This window comes from Xenopus laevis, chromosome 5S (genome assembly GCF_017654675.1).
Source record: "Xenopus laevis strain J_2021 chromosome 5S, Xenopus_laevis_v10.1, whole genome shotgun sequence".
NCBI lineage: Eukaryota > Metazoa > Chordata > Amphibia > Anura > Pipidae > Xenopus > Xenopus laevis.
In genome coordinates, this window is record NC_054380.1 from 139799823 (window position 1) to 139818658 (window position 18836).

Below are 18836 nucleotides of genomic sequence, written 5' to 3' on the forward strand. Positions count from 1 at the left end.
ATCAGAGCACAAGTCACATGACTTGGGGCAGCTGGGAAATTGACAAAATGTCTAGCCCCATGTCAGATTTCAAAATTGAATTTAAAAAAATCTGTTTGCTCTTTTGAGAAATGGATTTCAGTGCAGAATTCTGCTGGAGCAGCACTATTAACTGATTCATTTTGAAAAAATAATTTTTTCCCATGACAGTATCCCTTTAAATTTGACAAATTGTAAAAGCACATTAGTAACTGCAGAGGGAACATGAGTTTGCTTACCAGGCAAGTATTGCAATCCAGTAATGAGCTGATCTGGTTGTTGATAGCAAATAGAGATGGTATTTGAAGGGACATCTCAATTTTGAAAAGCTGTTCATTTAGCCATTGTGAGATAGTTATTGCACTGTGGATTTAGGAGTAGCGTTGAGCAAATTTTTCCAGAAAAAATTATAATGGTGAAATGTGGAAGTTCATTACAAAATCATGCCTAGTGGCTCATCACTTTGAGTGTTGGATTGTAAGTGACCCAGACTGAATGACAGTAGCAGTGTGCAGACATCTGCAGAACATTACTTAACTTGGCATCCAGAACTTAGCCGAACATGAAAACATATTTTATTATGTAGTCAATCATTGTCTCGGTTGCCTGTGATTAAAGATTCACTTCGAGAGTCATTCTCAACATTCTACATCAACAGTTTCCCGTAATTTCTCATTCCTAACAGTTGAAAAGCAGGGCACCAACATGAATTGAAATGCAGTAAGTGATAGTTATCTTAATTAACACTTGAACAAAGGAAGAGCAGGACTGTTGACTGTAAGCTCAATATGTGTAGCAGCTGCAAGGTTCCAAAAATTGATTTGGATTAAGGCATATCAAGACAATTAAATTACTGAGAATTTAAGGTTTACACAATTCAATTTGAAGGGTCCAACAACTTTGGTAAGTCACATATTTCACCAGGGGTTACACTTAAGAACACTTAGAGAGTCCTGTTCTCATCCTTTCCAGACCACATAATAGTAGCAATTGTCAATCAAACAAGGACTAAGAGCTTAAGTCCAGTGTTAAGAGACTAAGGGGCAATTTCCCTAATCGCCGAACGCTAGCGTTACTTCGCTAGCGTTTGGCATTTTCGTTACTGCGAAAATTCACTAACGATCGCTGGCGTAGTTTCGCTAGTGTTACGTCGCACCCTTACGCCTGGCGAAGTTTCGCTAGCGACGTAACTACGCAAATTCACTAACGCGCGCAGTGTACTGAACGCTACCTTTTACGCTAGACTTCCTTCGCCACCTCAGACCAGGCGAGGTGATAGGGATTGCTTCAAAAATAGCCAAAAATTTTTCTAAGTCCCAAAAAACGCTGGCGTGTTTTTTACATTATGGGTGATAGGCTGAAAAAGATCGAAAAAAATTTTGGGGCTCCCCTCCTTCCCCCCTACATTTCCTGACTCATGGCAACTTACCTAGACAGTGGGCACATGTGTAGGGCAAAATAAAATTTTTATTTGATGTTTTGAAGCTTTTCTAGCCATTTGTAGTGCTGATACGTATTCCTCCATTGAAATTTGAATTTGGCGCCGTATGCAAATTAGCCTTCGCTAGCGTAACTTCGCTTTACTTAGCGAATCAACGCTAGCGCAACTTCGCAACCTTACGCTACCCCTGAGCGCAACTTCGGATTTTAGTGAATTTGCGAAGCGCTGGCGAAACTACGCCTGGCAAAGTGTGGCAAAGTGCGGCGAAGTTACGCCTGGCGCAACTACGAATCTTAGTGAATTTGCCCCTAACTATTAAAGGTAACCTTGTTCCAATGGTGGGGAATCTTTTATAGTGATGAAAGTAATCCTATGTAAAAGGTAGACCTCCGATGAGCAGGTATTGTTATCTATGCTTTTGGCACATCATTGCTGGCTAGATTGTGCGCATGAATAAAATATAGGCACAGAGCCAGCGTCTGAAAATAAATACGGTACCTTTGATCAAAACCTGTGCAACACCTGTTGATCCCCAAGCTCACCAAAACAATTTCCCCCACAAACTATGATTCTAAATACAGTCACTTGACAATTACATTCAAAGAAAAATCACCCATTCTGATTAGAAGAAAGGAGGTTCCGTCTAAATATTGGGAAGGGGTTTGTTACAGTGAGAGATGTGAAGATGTGGAATTGTCTCCCTCAATCAGTGGTACAGGCTGATACATTAGATAGGTATAAGGAAGGGTCGGATGCTTTATTCACCAGTAGCTCCTCCCAGCAGACAGGAGGGAGCCAATGAGATTAGAGGAGGGAAAGGGGTGTTACAGGGAGAGCTGGGAAGTGAATCAGTGGTACAGGCTGATACATTAGATAGGTATAAGGAAGGGTCGGATGCTTTATTCACCAGTAGCTCCTCCCAGCAGACAGGAGGGAGCCAATGAGATTAGAGGAGGGAAAGGGGTGTTACAGGGAGAGCTGGGAAGTGAATCAGGGGTACAGGCTGATACATTAGATAGGTATAAGAAGGGGTTGGATGGTGTTTAGCAAGTGAGGGAATACAGGGATATGGGAGATAGCTCATAGTACAAGTTGATCCAGGGACTGGTCCCATTGCCATTTTGGAGTCAGGAAGGAATTTTTCCCCCTCTGAGGCAAATTGGAGAGACTTCAGATGGGTTTTTTCACCTTCCTCTGGATCAACTGGCAGTTAGGCAGGTTATATATAGGATGGGTTTTTTCACCTTCCTCTGGATCAACTGGCAGTTAGGCAGGTTATATATAGACTTAAAAGGTTGAACATGTCTTTTTTTCAACTCAACTTCCTATGTTATATTTAACAGTATTTATATGTGTATATGATGCCATCAATTTAGAAAAAAGTCTGATACAATTGTTTATAGTACCATTCATACACAAAATGATTGTACAGGTATAGGTCCAGTTATCCGGAAACCCGGTATCCAGAAAGCTCCAAATTACAGAAAGGTTGTCTCCCATAGACTCCATTTTATCCAAAACTTTAAAAAATGATTTCCTTTTTCCCTGTAATAATAAAACAGTAACTTGTACTTGATCCCAACTAATATTAATTTATAATTAATCCTTATTGGAAGCTAAACCAGCCTGTTGAGTTTTAACATTTAAATTATTTTTCTTAATGTTCCTGGGGTGCAAAATAAGGGTTGGTGAGTAACATGTTGTTTACAAGCCACGGGTTGGTGATCACCTTTTAGAAAAACAAAACACATTTTAATTTCAAGCAAGTGGTGGCCATGAATAGCCTTGTCTACCACTTTCTTATAATAAGAAAACAGGATTACACCAAGTAGGCTTCACCTTTCGACCTTGCAATGAGACAATATACTGAAATCATCGTTATAATGAGTCATGAGCTGGGAAATACAAAGATCAATTTTATTCAGGTTAACTCATTTTTTCCCCCCAGTGAAATACTGATGTTTTGAACAGGTCTGTTTATGTAATAAGTCATTATCTGAGCAGACAGTTCTGAAATAAATAAACCTTCCTCTGTCATTTGCTAAATACATCAAACATAATCATCTCTCAGCCACTTGGAAGCAAAAACACTGGATAATTTATAACATGAGTCATATTTCAGACAAACTAGTCCATAAAGTGATGTAAATAAGCGCAGAATATATTTTTTCTCAACTTTATCGGCAGCAGATGTTGGTGAAGCCAAACGTTTAGCAAAGATATTACAGTCAGTTACATTAAAACTCATCAGTATCATTTTATTCCAATCCCAAAATAATGTCTTATGAAGTGGTGTCATAACTATCCCTGGAGAGTAACTACAGGTATTGTTATCCAGAATGCTCAGTTTTCTAGATCTCTCCATAATTTGGATCTCCATACCTTAAAGGAGAAGGAAAGATTAAAACTAAGTAAGCCTTATCAGAAAGGTCCATCTAAATATACCAGTAAACCCCCAAAGTAATGTTGCTCTGAGTTCCCTGTCAAAAGAAATACTGCATTTCTTTCCTTCTATTGTGTACTCATGGGCTTCTGTATCAGACTAACTGTTTTCAGGTTAAACCTCATTGCCCTGGGCAAGAGCATGCTCAGTTTGCATCTCTCCCCCCACCCCTCCCTTCTCTACTGTAATCTGAGCCCAGAGCAGGGAGAGACTCAGGCAGGAAGTGATGTCAAACTTAAATGGACAAGGGACAGCAATAGAGCTAATAATCTATCCAGGATTGAACGTGACGCCCTACAGTGCCTTAGGAGTGATACATCTATCATTATCAAACCAGCTGATAAGGGTGGAGCCATTGTAGTGATGGATATGGAAGCCTATAGGGTTGAAGCGTTGTCTCAACTTCAAAATACATCACACTATAAACTGTTAGATAGTGATCCAACGAGGGATTTTAAACAGATGATAGATGGCCTGCTAAAGACCAGTGAGGAAGCTGGCATCATTACAAATAGATTGAGAAAGTTCTTGCAAGTTGATAACCCTATTATACCTGTGTTTTATCTTTTACCAAAGATTCACAAGGACCTCCGAAAACCACCTGGGAGGCCCATTGTTGCAGGGATGTCGTCTATTTTTCAACCACTATCAATCCTGTTGGACACAGTCCTTAACCCCATAGTGGTAGGTACCAGGTCATATGTGAAGGACACTACCCACTTTATTAATAAATTGAATGAGATTGAACTGATTGAAACGGATGTATTTCTCTGCACAATGGATGTTTCCTCCTTATATACCTCCATTCCCCACGAACAGGGAATCGAGGTCATTGCGGAGGTAATGGAGAACCTTGAGTTACCAGATGGAGTGATGAATTTGCTTCTACAGTTCCTGGGATGGGTCCTTAAGAAGAACTACTTTCTCTTTGAAGGTAAATTCTATGAACAGAGCCAAGGCACATCAATGGGGTCAAATGTTGCTCCAGCTTATGCTAATTTATTTATGGCACACTTTGAAAATACTTTTGTCTATAGCAACCAAGAATTTTGGCCTTCTACATTGATGTGGCTTCGCTACATAGATGACCTATTTTTTATTTGGCAAGGATCAGAGAATTCCCTGTTACTGTTTGCGGAGTATCTGAACTCTAGAATTCCGACAATTAAATTTACTCTTGAATATGACAGAAATAAAATACACTTTTTGGATGTTACAGTTGGACTGACTGATGGGAAACTGACAACAGATATTTATAGAAAACCAACTGATAGAGTCACATACTTAGACCCAAACAGTTTTCATCCACCCTCTACTGTCAGGGGGTTACCATATAGCCAGCTTCTACGAGTTAGACGTATTGTCAGTGAGGAGGCTAAGTTTGATGAAAGGGCAGATGAGATGGTAGCTCACTTCTCCAGTAGAGGATATGAGACTCACCTGTTGGATGGAGCGAGAGAGAAAGTGAAAGGGACACCAAGAAACACCCTCTTATCTAAAAAAGTTTGTAGAAAGTCAGAAAGGCTACCCTTTGTTACTACATACTCTAGACAATCAGGGCATGTCAAAAAAATCATAAACCGCCACTGGCATTTATTTTGCAGATGGATCGGAAATTGGAAGCATGGGTAGCCGAACCACCAATGATGGCGTACAAAAGAGCAACCAATTTGAGGGATCAATTGGTCCATGCACTAAGTGAACCCCAGAAGAAACAAGGTACCTGGTTGAGTAACACCAAAGGAATGTTTAGGTGTGGGCATTGTGTCAACTGCAACTTTGTGATGCGAACAGATACATTTTATCACCCGATGACTGGCAGAAGCTTTGAAGTAATGGACTACATTAATTGTCAATCAGACCATGTTGTATACATGGTAAAGTGCCCGTGTGGCAAAGTGTATATAGGTGAGACCACCAGATCCCTAAGTATCAGAATTGGGGAGCATAGAAGTGATGTGAGACTTGGGAAAATTGCGTCTCCCTTGGCGAGACACTTCATGGAAGCGCACCATCAAGTGAACCAACTGAGATTCATGGGGATTGAGAGAGTGAAAATGCCAATTCGGGGTGGCAATAGAGAAACATTACTCAAACAACGGGAATTGAAGTGGATATATAAGTTGCAGGCCCTTTCTCCCAATGGTCTTAATGAGGACAGGGAGCTATCTCTATTCTTTTGATACTAATTAGATACAATAATCTTTCGAATGACCTCAGCCTGTTGTGAAATGAGTTTGTGTTTTGTTCTGTCAGATCCTATGGGACAATATTGATGGCAGTTATTCCTTGAAATTATTTTATACATACACAGATGTTAATCTATAGAAATATGGCATGGTGATTTTTAACTATATGAACAATATGGGCACTGTCACTTTAAGTATATCATATTTATATTTATTTATATAAATATTTTGATGTTGTTATTTATATTCTGTATTCACTAAGATATTCTTGAACATGGCCACCATATGAATTATGAGGTAGAATTTGGTACGATATTACACACGATGTTGAGCACGTTGTCACTTTAAATTACACATATGATGGGTCTATGTATTATAGCATATTATTAATTGTAGACTATTTTTAAATCCACTTAAGTGCATGGTTATTAGATATATCATGTGATAAGAAATGATAGGGAAACGTCACATGACTCTGTGTATATATCTTTAATATTGGTCATATGATTTTTAATTGCACATTGTTTGTGATTTAATATTGCACTATAGCACCTTTTTGAGCCATATAAGACATATGTTTATGAAATATATCGAACGATATTGTCCAGGATCCGTTGATTTTCTGGGTCGCTACATTAAGGTATCTGTTGGGCTGATGTAAACAATAGCGCTATATGCGGCAGGTGTTGCCTAGTAACGAGATAAACAGATACACGTGCTTCCTGTTTGAATGCGGGTTGCATCAATGAGAATATAGCGCCGCGTCACCAAGTCAGACGATATGTCGGCGGAAGTAACGTAGGCGGAAGTGACGTCACATACCCGGAAGTGTAGGACGCGCATTAACGAAGCGCCCAGATAGTAATTGATTAGGGTATATATACCTCCATTAAACCTGGTAAACATCAGAATCCCCTTGACAAAGGCCTTGGTGCCGAAACGTTGGGGCCATTCTCATTTTCCTGGTAGGTGTATCCGCTCCTTGCTTGTTCCTTGTTTGCTATGTATTACTAATGAGTGGTTTTTTAACATTGTATAAATTTTGCCTTGTATGGTGTTATCTATGCAAAATGCTTTTTTCTGTATAAAAGTAAAGTAAAAACTATTTTTTCAAACCACGCTCTCTCTAAATTGTATTTTTGTGTTGAGTGTGCGAACATACAGACATTTAATAAGGAAGTGATGTCACACCACATTAATACTGCAGCTCCTATTCTAAACAAACAGAGAGCTTCTAGAGTTATTACTCAGGTATGGTAAAACATTCTACAGAATAAATATAGCATTCTAGCTTGCACTATTGCAGCTAATCTATTGGCAATAAAATGCCTCCATAGCTTTCCTTCTCCTTTAAGGCTACTCTAAAATCATTTCAATGTCAATTTAATTAAACCCAATAAGCTTGATGTGCCTCCAATAATTATATCTTAGTTGGGATCAAATACAAGTGGCCTTCCTGTTATATGGAGCCAAAATGTGTGTATGATTAACAGAACCCATCCCTGTAAAACTATCCAATTACATTGCCATAATGGAGGTTACCTCAAGCAAATTATTTTTAATGAAACTTGGAGGGTTTTAAGCCTTTTAGCTACTAAATTTGAGGTATTTACAAATATTTTGATAGGTTGTAATTTAAAGGGGACATTTCATATAACCTTCATATTCAGACATATTACTCGACCTTCCTTAAAACATGTAATGATGCAGAAAGAAAAATGTTTTGAAAGCATTTTACCTCCTACAACCAGAGAACCTCTCTGCTCAGTGTCTAGGCTGAAATGAAGAGTGGGAGGGTCTGTTCATTCTCTCACAGGAAGTGGTCACAGCAATGACTGACAGGCTGAACTCTGGAGCTGTAGCAGCCAAACCCCTCCCCTCCCACCCTCTGCCCTGTGTGTCCAGTCTGTAGTATTTAATGTTATGATACTGCAGAACAGCAGCTGTAGGTTTGTTTTCCTGCATACTGATATATGATCAGGTGCAGGGAGTTGCATGGGAATAAATGCAGCTGTTGTGGAACAATTTATGATCAGGTGCAGGGAGTTGCAAGGGGAAATGTAGCTGTTGTGGAACAATAGAGTTGCAAGGGAATAAATGCAGCTGTTGTGGAACAATTTATGATCAGGTGCAGGGAGTTGCAAGGGGAAATGCAGCTTTTGTGGAACAATTTATGATCAGGTGCAGGGAGTTGCAAGGGGAAATGTAGCTGTTGTGGAACAATTTATGATCAGGTGCAGGGAGTTGCAAGGTAAAATGCAGCTGTTCTGGAACAATTTGTGATCAGGTGCAGGGAGTTGCAAGGGAATAAATGCAGCTGTTGTGGAACAATTTATGATCAGGTGCAGGGAGTTGCATGGGAATAAATGCAGCTGTTGTGGAACAATTTATGATCAGGTGCAGGGAGTTGCAAGGGGAAATGTAGCTGTTGTGGAACAATTTATGATCAGGTGCAGGGAGTTGCAAGGGAATAAATGCAGCTGTTGTGGAACAATTTATGATCAGGTGCAGGGAGTTGCAAGGGGAAATGCAGCTGTTGTGGAACAATTTATGATCAGGTGCAGGGAGTTGCAAGGGGAAATGTAGCTGTTGTGGAACAATTTATGATCAGGTGCAGGGAGTTGCAAGGTAAAATGCAGCTGTTCTGGAACAAATTTATGATCAGGTGCAGGGAGTTGCAAGGTAAAATGCAGCTGTTCTGGAACAGTTTATACTCAGGTGCAGGGAGTTGCAAGGGAATAAGTGCAACTGTTCTGGGATAATTTATGATCAGGTGCAGGGAGTTGCAAGGGGAAATGCAGCTGTTGTGGGACAATTTATGATCAGATGCAGGGAGTTGCAAGGTAAAATGCAGCTGTTATGGAACAGTTTTTGATCAGGTGCAGGGAGTTTCAAGGGAATAAATGCAGCTGATGTTGTGGAATTGTATAACATATAACAGATGTGGGGACTTTACAAAGGAAAACCCAAAAGACGTTGATTGCTGTTTGTACACAACATAATACTGGGTATAAAATGACTATGGTACTTACACTAACTGATCATACACATTATCCCCAGAAAAGAATAAAATACTTTTAGCAGCAGATTAGGTATTATTTATACAGACATTTGCTGTTCTTTCTTTTCCACAATTATTGCAGGGCAAGATAAAGGAACAAGCAGTGAAAGGAGGAAAACAAACAGGGCAGAGAGGGGGTTAAATAAATAGGACAGAGTGAGAGAAAGGTGCAGGGAAGGGAAAACTAGCAGTAAGGGTTAACACTACTGTGGAAGGAAAAGTCTTGCAGGCCCTAGATGGCCCCTCGCATTCCTAAGCCCCCCTCCAAGGTAGACTGAGCAGTTTCAAAGTGCCCATGGGGCCCTTCTATGAACTGTTTCAAGACTACCCAGGAGACAGTGTGCCATCTGAGAAGGTCCTTATCAGTAGTATGTTATGTTATCCTTTTGCTTCTAGCAGGTGCCCTGGCCTTGAAGCTCTCCCACTATGTTACTCCCTTCTCGTTCACATAGCTAGCTAACACTAGATAATTGTACACTGAGACACTATGATAGATACTTGGCAATACTCCCTTTTCTCCCTAGAGAGGCCTTTTCCCATTGAAGTTCCTCTCCTGAAGGGTATATAATGTGTGGTCAATCTTTTGTTTCTCAGTTCTGACCTACTTGTGTATCAGAACCCACGGAGCTCGTGTATGTTTATTATATAAATAATAAACTTGGATTATTCCTTTTACCTCGGTGATCTCCGGTCTTTGGATTATTCCCTAACAAATGGTGGAGATAATGCGGGCAGGCTCAAGACGCTGACTTCACCCATCCACAGTGAGGACCCGGAGAACTAACGGGACAGGAGTGGCCACACAGGGTAAGCATACCTTGTTCTGTCTCCTTTCTTCTCCGGTTCCAAACGGACAGGGTGTTGCTGTGCAAGCAGCCTGACCCAAGGTGATCACTCGAGGTATCTATGTTTGTCTTAACCATGTGTCCTGTATGAATGTGCATGTGATTGGGGACTAATTGCAAAGTGAAAAAGTTCTAACTTTTGTATACTCTTGCTGCTTATAAGAATTGTACTAACTTACCTGGTCAGACCCCAGTATACCCCAAGATAGTCTGCGTACTTGAGGGAAGAGGGCATTTTTTTAGTTGAGATGAAATAGGCTCACTAAGGCATTTGGCCAGAATGAGTGTAAGACTCCGTTAGGAGCATCTCGCCCTAGCGGGGAGGATTGTGAACAGAGGCTGATCACCTCTGCGCGTTCACCAAGGAGGGTGAGCGCAAGACAGTCGCTAGGCAGAGTGACTGTAGAGCATTCACCAGGTAGTGTGATTGCTGTTGAATATGGCAAAGATGTAGTGGCTTACTTGCCTAAGTGGAGTACACTTACAGAGAGTAAGTCATTTGCCATTCCTCCCAAACGATACGTGGGATCACCAGACAAGAGTATAAGCATTTAAGTACATACGCAGCACAGCAGTGATATATCAGAAGCTTTAGCCCCACAGACTTGAGTGGTTGTAACTCATAAGGCATACATAGAGCCGTCAGCCTCCCCACTCTATGATGGGTTGTTTTCCCGTAATAGCTAAGAGCAAGAGAGAGGCAGCAAACGATGTAAATGGTCAAGTATGTGCCCTAGAAAGTCAGGAAAGTGCCTCAGAATCAAAGGAAGCTAGAAAGCAAAGAGAGGAACAAGAAAAGTTGATAGCAGAAGGGTTAAGTTAGATAATAGAGAACAGTGAAAAAAAAAAAAAATTTACACCAAAAAGACAAACAGCTCAGAAATAAGTTCTCTGAAAGTTATAGCTCAGATACAGACAAGCAGGCTGTCCCCAGCCCCACAGCTAAGCTCTACCCCGCCCGTACAATACAAAGTAGAGAAAAAGGGGGGCGACGGGGGACGCTGCAGAAGTGCGTCTAACTAAAAACACACAGATCTTAGAAGGATTTTTCAAGATGTTCCACAGCCCCATACTAATCCACACAAATTTGCACAGGAACTCTTGTGTGTCAATGGTGCTCATAAGCATGTGGTCCAGGGGATTACCAAATGTTAGACAAAATGTATTGAGATACTAACCCTGTTGACCCAGCCCAAGTCGGAGTCTGTTTACATGCTCTGAAAAGTACAATAAGCACCAATTTTTTTTCTTTCAGAAGCTTCTTGGGAAATAGTTTTCAAATTTAACCAAGATGCCAAAGAGTCTGCTGTCCAGTATGCTATTACCTTTGTGGTAGGACTACTAAATGATCCTCAAAGTAACCTCAGCATACATAGTCTTGCCTGGAAGCATAAGAAGTTAGAAAAGATAATTGCCGTTGCCACAAGTTGAGAACTCCTTTCTTAAGCCCCAGCAGGTGTTACTCGTTCAGCAACAGTCTAACAACTTCCAGGATAATTCCCAAAACTCCAGAAACAATAACTAACAGACAGCAGAACAGGTCAGATAACCGTGACAAAAAGACAGTTGTTTGTGTTAATTGTAATAATCAAGGGCATTATGCATATAAGTGCATATCCCCAAAGAAAGTCCTTTCCCTGCAGGAGATGCAGCCCCTTCACATTCCAATGCATCCCTCATAAATCCTGCTTGAAGGTGCGACGCAGCCCCGGTACCAGTATTTCCAAACACTTCTAATCACCATCCAGACCTCCTAATTGAAGTGTTTATTAATTAAAAGACCCTAACTTTGTTTACTGAATACTGGTGCTGCCCGCTCAGTTTTAAAGACTCACTCAAACCTGCCATTATCTGGTAATGTAGTCACGGCAGTGTGAGTTGGAGGAAATCCTATCCCTATGGCAGAAACAAGCCCATCGCAAGTGTCCATTGGTCCTGTATCCACAAAAGCTGCCTTTCTTTTAAGTGCCTCCATCCCTGACAGTTTCATAGGTAGGAACATCCTTTCTAAACCAGTGTGCACCATATACTGTAATCCGGATGCAGTATTTGTGCCTGTCCTGCCTCCATAAGTGTCTGAGATGACCAATGCACTAGATACTACTAATCTTCTGTCACTAAAGGAAATTTCTGAGGAGGAAGATTCTGTACCTCCTAAATTACAATGTGTTTTAAGTGATTTGTGGGCTTTCTCACCAACAGATGTCCATACAAGTAGACCCAAAGGGCCCCCCCCCCGCCCAAAATCTCACAGTACCCACTGTCCAGGGCAAAGGTATAGGGGATTTGCCCCGTAATTCAAGGGTTACTTGATAAGGGAGTGTTAAACCATAGGATTAGCCCTGTAAATATGCCCATCTTGCCAATTAAAAAGCCCGGCAAGAATGAGTGGCGTTTTGTTAAGGATCTCAGAGCAGTTAACGAAGTTGTTATTGCAGCCCATCCGGTAGGGCCAAATCCGCTACCAAAACAGGTTGCAGTCATTAAGTACTAAGCCCACACTGCGTCCTCTGACCCTGTAGCACAAGATAATGCCTATGCTGATGTAGCTGCAAAGCAAGCAGCATTGTGTTATAAAATGTTTAAAGCATGTGTTGTAAAAGAACCTTCTCTTCCTGTTCCCTCTAGCGCTGTATTAGCAGCCCTTCAGGACCAAGCAGAGCCTGAGGAGAAGGAACATTGGCTTAAAGCCGGATGCACACAAACTCCAAGTGGTGATGTTTTTGTTTGGCATTTAGGTGATTGCCCTGTTGCACCCCGTGCTCTGTTACCATATTTGGTTGCTGCCTCACATGATCTCACCCACACTTTTTATGGGGGGATATGTGATGTAGTGTCAGGAATGTGGTTTGCCCCCGGGTTCTCATCTATTGCAGCCAAGTATGTATAATTATGTTTTATTTGTTTGCAATATAATCTAGGTACGACTATTCCAACACCTATCAAACACTGACCTAAACCAATGTAACAATTTCAGATATTGCAGATAGATTTCCTACAGTTACCTACATGTTGTACCTATGAATATGTAATTGTTTGTGTTGACCAATTCCCTGGGTCCATTGTAAAAGCTTCAGATGAAGCTATAGCTAATGAGTTAATTGCAGAGATTGTCGGCAGTTATGGACTGCCTGAGGTATTATCCTCTGATCAAGGTACACGTTTCATGGGACAGGTTATGTAATTAATCTGCACAAAGACATTGGGATTCATCAAATGTTACACACCATTTCATCCCCAAGCTAGTGGGAAAGTCTAAAGGGTGTTATTAAAAGCAGGCTAAGTAAAGTCTGTGCAGAGACTAAACTTGTGTGGCCAGATGCCCTTGATATAGTGCTTATGTCTGTCATGCACACTCCCCAAAGGCTAAGTAAACTCTCCCCATATGAAATATTGTTTGGGAGACAAGCACGCATGGCTCCGTACTTTCCTTCTACTCATCTTCTTTGCATGAACTATGGAAGAATGACTGAATATGTTTCTCAGTTACATAAGGAACTGACCAAATTGTGTTCTCGAGTTTATTCTTCATTACCAGATCCAGCGGATGTTCTGGAACCACATGTTCTCATTCCAGGAGATTGGATCCTCATAAGGAGACACAGTGCCAAAGATCTTCAACCTCGCTGAAAATGACCATTCCAGGTACTCCTGGTCACAGAAACAGCTGTAAAGGTTGAAGGGAAACCGAAATCTCAACTTCCACCTGCGGTGTAAGTGGGGGGGAATTGTAGGACATAATAACGCCTCTTTCCCTCCACCACCTAAGTCCCAGGGACCCTAACGTGCAGTGCAAAAGACGTAGGTCCCCATCGGGTGAAGATCCTCAGCAGCACCATCATGTCTCTGTGTGCAAGATGCTTTGGCCCAAAGCCAGATAAAATACTTATCATCTGTGTCTCCGTACTGCACATCATTATCTTCGTTGCTGTGCTGACGATAGCACTCATAAAGCCTGCAGGCAACGACAACTCACAAGTAAACAAACAGCAGCCTCACCAACTTCGGAGGCTAATATGTCGTCAACCGATCAGGTTAAGGTTGTCAAAAGAGACTTATATGCATAACTGTTTGAGCCTAATGATAATGCTTTTGTTAAAATGTATGTTATAGCAGCATCCACACTATTATTGCTTGATGGATATGTACACATTATCCTTTGTCAGCTCGCAGTATAAAATACGTAGCAGAATCTCTATCCTGTCAGGATATAGTTAACAGGCCTTGGGGTAATTTGACACTTCTCCAGTTTCATAAAACGGTGTCGCCCAAGGATATTGGTAAGTTGGTACACTTATGTTCTGATGGCCTTTGTATCAACAGTTCCGCTAATCATCTATACCTCCTTACACTTTACCTTCACCTTATTACTTTGTTTGTGGTGAATGTGCCTATCCGTGGCTACCAAAAGGCTCCCATGGTGTATGTATGATTGCTAAATTGCTTCATCCCACCTGGTATATGGAAGCTAAAGATATTAAGATAGCTCAGATTCCAGCACACTTCCTAATGAAGCGTGCATCTTTAAAGGTAAGGCAAGAGCTCTCTTTAACTTCCCCTAAGGTAAATAGATGTTGCATTAAGAAAGCCTTTAGCCTTATGTCTAGTATGTTGTTGCTTGATAACATTACTAATGAATATGACAACAGTTTGAAGATAGTAAGTCATGAACTCCAACAATTGAAGAAGGAAGTTCTGCCGCATTGTTTAGTGTTAGATTATCTTCCAGCTAGTCAAGGAGGGTTAGGTACAGTTGTAATTACATTGATGACAAGCACCTGGTAAAGGTTTAGCAGAGGACGGACACCTTTTTAACCAATCACAAGGAACAATCCATCTTCCCCTGGTTGGACCCATCCACATGGTTCCAAGATATCAGTGCTAAGATTTCCCATACCATTCTGTATGTCCTCGTTTGTGTTGGTGTCATCCTTCTAGTCATCTATTGTCTACCTAACATCATTTGTTGCTGTTGTTCTTGCTGTACCTCCTTATTGTCTCACTCTTTTCTAAAGGCAAGCTCTTCTAAACCTGTTCTGTTCTATCTTAAGAACACTAAAAGTCTAAAAATTGACTTCAATGAACCACCACAGTGTATGAACATTATATACCAGATGTATTCTCATATAGGTTGTATGCATTGCATTTATAAGGTATGCTATGTTTAATTGTTTGTTTTGTATTATGGTTGTCAGAAGAACTGACAAAACGGGGGATTGTGGAAGGAAAAGTCTTGCAGGCCCTAGATGGCCCCTCGCATTCCTAAGCCCCCCTCCAAGGTAGACTGAGCAGTTTCAAAGTGCCCATGGGGCCCTTCTATGAACTGTTTCAAGACTACCCAGGAGACAGTGTGCCATCTGAGAAGGTCCTTATCAGTAGTATGTTATGTTATCCTTTTGCTTCTAGCAGGTGCCCTGGCCTTGAAGCTCTCCCACTATGTTACTCCCTTCTCGTTCACATAGCTAGCTAACACTAGATAATTGTACACTGAGACACTATGATAGATACTTGGCAATACTCCCTTTTCTCCCTAGAGAGGCCTTTTCCCATTGAAGTTCCTCTCCTGAAGGGTATATAATGTGTGGTCAATCTTTTGTTTCTCAGTTCTGACCTACTTGTGTATCAGAACCCACGGAGCTCGTGTATGTTTATTATATAAATAATAAACTTGGATTATTCCTTTTACCTCGGTGATCTCCGGTCTTTGGATTATTCCCTAACACTACCTTAGCAAGAGTTTTCACCCATCAATGGATAGTGTTGAAAGGTTTGATTTTTAGATAATTGCCAACTTGTATGAGACCAATGAATGAAGGAATAAATAGGAATACCCAGCAGTCAAATACCTCTATAAATAGCGTATGGCTTTACTATGCAATGATGACTTGTGACTGACATATTATGTAGGTGCAACTTATAGGACAGTCAGTCTAACATGAAAAATGCAGAGAAGAGATCAGGGCCGTCAGTGCTGGAAAGTATTGTGTTACTTTGTACACCAATGTGGGTGCTGAATTTGGACTGATGATTAATATGTAAAGCAAGATTGTTAAAGACAATTTTTGGTTAAAAATAAAAGCCAGCCAAGCTGCATTGAACTCTTAAAGGTGGAATGCATTTCTGTGCTTAAACTGTGCCATGGCTATGGTCTCAGCTAACTTGAATGTGACAATATGCATTCATGTTTATGGGGTTTTATGGGGTAAAAATAAAACCTTGAAAACTTAAAGGAGAAGGAAAGGTTAAAACTAAGTAAACTTTATCAGAAAGGTCTATATAAATACACCAGTAACCCCTCAAAGTAATGTTGCTCTGAGTCCTCTGTCAAAAGAAACAGCACATTTCTTTCCTTCTATTGTGTACTCATGGGCTTCTGTATCAGACTTCTTGTTTTCAGCTTAAACCTCCAGGGCTAGGGCTTGAGCATGCTCAGTTTGCTCCTCTCCCTCCCTGCTGTAATCTGAGCCCAGAGCTATGAGTGAGCAGGGAGAGACTCAGGCAGGAAGTGATGTCACACCAAGCTAATATGGCAGCTGCTATCCTAAACAAACAGAGAGCTTCTAGAGCTGGTTACTCAGGTATGGTAAAGCATTCTGCAGAATAAATATAGCGTTCTAGCTTGCACTATTGTGGCTAATCTGTTGGCAATAAACTGTCTTGGAGTTTTCCTTCTCCTTTAATGAATTACAAACACCTGCATATCAAAATTACACTTTGGGAGCATTGTGATGTTGAATACAACCAATCATATTGAGTTCATGAGACTATCAAGGCATATACAATACAGTTGGAAAATTTCAGAATGAATTGGGGATGGCGTGATATTAAATCCAATTGCAAGTTGTTCTAGTGAAGGCCAACACGGCATTATATTTTCATTACTTTAAAACACTTTAATTTTTTGATGTTACTGTCCCTTTAAATTATCTTAATTTTTTAACTCACTGCTACCCAAATTAGGGATGCACCGAATCCAGGATTCGGTTCGGGATTCTGCCTTTTTCAGCAGGATTTGGATTCAGCCGAGTCCTTCTGCCCAGCCGATCCAAATCCTAATTTGTGACACGTGACTTTTTGTCAGAAAACAAAGAAGTAAAAAAAATTTTTATCCTTCCCACGCCGGTTCCGTTTCGGTTCAGTATTCAGCTGAATTTTTCACAAAGGATTCGGGGGTTTGGCCGAATCCAAAATAGTGGATTCGGTGCATCCCTAAACCAAACAGATATGGGACATCCCACTTATACATATGGCCCGGGACAAAAATGGATGTCCATGATCCCTTTTAATAGAAAAAAATTACTTCCCATAATAAATATTTCAATTCTAAAATGAGCTCATTGTATATTCTAAATACTTTCTTGTGTTATAAACAGATTCCAAGACTGGTGACCCAAAGAAAAGGGTTTAAACAAACAAAAAAAAAAAAAACTTTAGAAGGAGACAAGTCACATGTCTCTGGTTTCCAGGAAGATGAAATCTACTTTGTAGTATATTTTTCCGATGCTCAGGTTTGTGTGGCTGCACTTGGGGCTATTTTACATATACATACTTCTATAATTGTTTTTTATTTGGGAAAATTGGAATGTTTGCTTGTTTTCTTTTTTCCTACCTTTCCTTGTGATTTCAGCATCAGAGATTTCATAACAGGAACACTGCAGGAATACCACTAATGGAATATTTATCACTAAGTCAACAATAAAGGGGTTATTTATAGTGATGGGTGAATTTGCGCCGTTTCGCTTCGCGGGAAAATTTGTGAAATTCCCGAAACAGCGAGAAATTCGCAAAACAGCGCCAGCGTCTCGTTTTGATGCCGGCGGCCGTTTTATATTTTCAACGCCGGCAAATCCGCTGCGAATTCACGCATGGCGAATAAATTCGCCCATCACTAAAACTCGAATTTTGATTTTTAACAATAAAATCCAATTTTTTTTCGGAATTTAAACCCAGAGGGTGTTAAGTCTGAATAAAAAAGTACTCCAACTCAGACCTGCCGAGTTCATGTAGAAGTCAATGGGAGAAGTCCTGAAGATATCCGGATCTGCCCTGGGTTTCATGCAATTAATTTTTTCATACAATGCGAATTTTTCTTTTATTTTTTTAAGTTGAGTTTGAGTTTTTTCACTCACAGGACATTTTCAGAAAAAAACATACTGTAAGGGGAAAAACCTGTGCTGATTTGGTCAAACTATTTTACTAAAAATCAGAAATGTTTGGATTTTGATAATCCCCAAAATGTCTGGCCAGTCACATAAGGTCACCTATGCAAATTTCAAATGCACGCATTAATTTAGTACTTGAGTCCATCCACCCTCCATTGGACTTCATCTCCATTCAATTTGCTGAACTGTACATTTTCTTGGAGGTCTCTCACATCATTCTGTATTAGCATATGTTTAACTGGTTTTGCTTTAGGTCTGTTTATCTGCTTCCTTAGAATATATTACTGCACAGAATATTCAATAGAAATTATTTTTATCACTTCCCATTTCTCCGTATCTTTTTTTTTTTTTTTTTTTGACTGGTCACCCAACCCTTTTGGCTACTGCTGCCAACCAAGTCATCTTCTCTTATCCTTCTCTTATCCTCACTATAAAGAGCTGCACAACATTAAGCAAAGCTCTGGGCACAATGCATGAATATACACATACAGGCAAAACACTAGCTCCCAGCGTCCCTCTATAATAAATTATATTTTTATAAATCAGTGTCAAATTACCATTTTAATTCTCAAAGACTTTCTTTTAGGAAAATAGATTTGTCCATCATGGCAATAAAACAAAAGGTAAACAGATGACTGTTAGGTCTCATTAAGATGAAGATTTGAATAATGAACCAG

General features: G+C 40.4%; 1 long non-coding RNA gene across 1 annotated transcript; it reads right to left on the reverse strand.

Annotated features, from left to right (window-relative positions):
- Positions 1-12723: 12723 nt before the first annotated feature.
- LOC121394329 lies at positions 12724-15331 on the reverse strand. The gene is made up of 2 exons (XR_005961672.1): positions 14361-15331; positions 12724-14325 (listed from the first exon to the last, which is right to left on the reverse strand). It is a non-coding gene; the product is annotated as an uncharacterized LOC121394329 (long non-coding RNA).
- Between the last annotated feature and the right edge of the window lie 3505 nt (positions 15332-18836).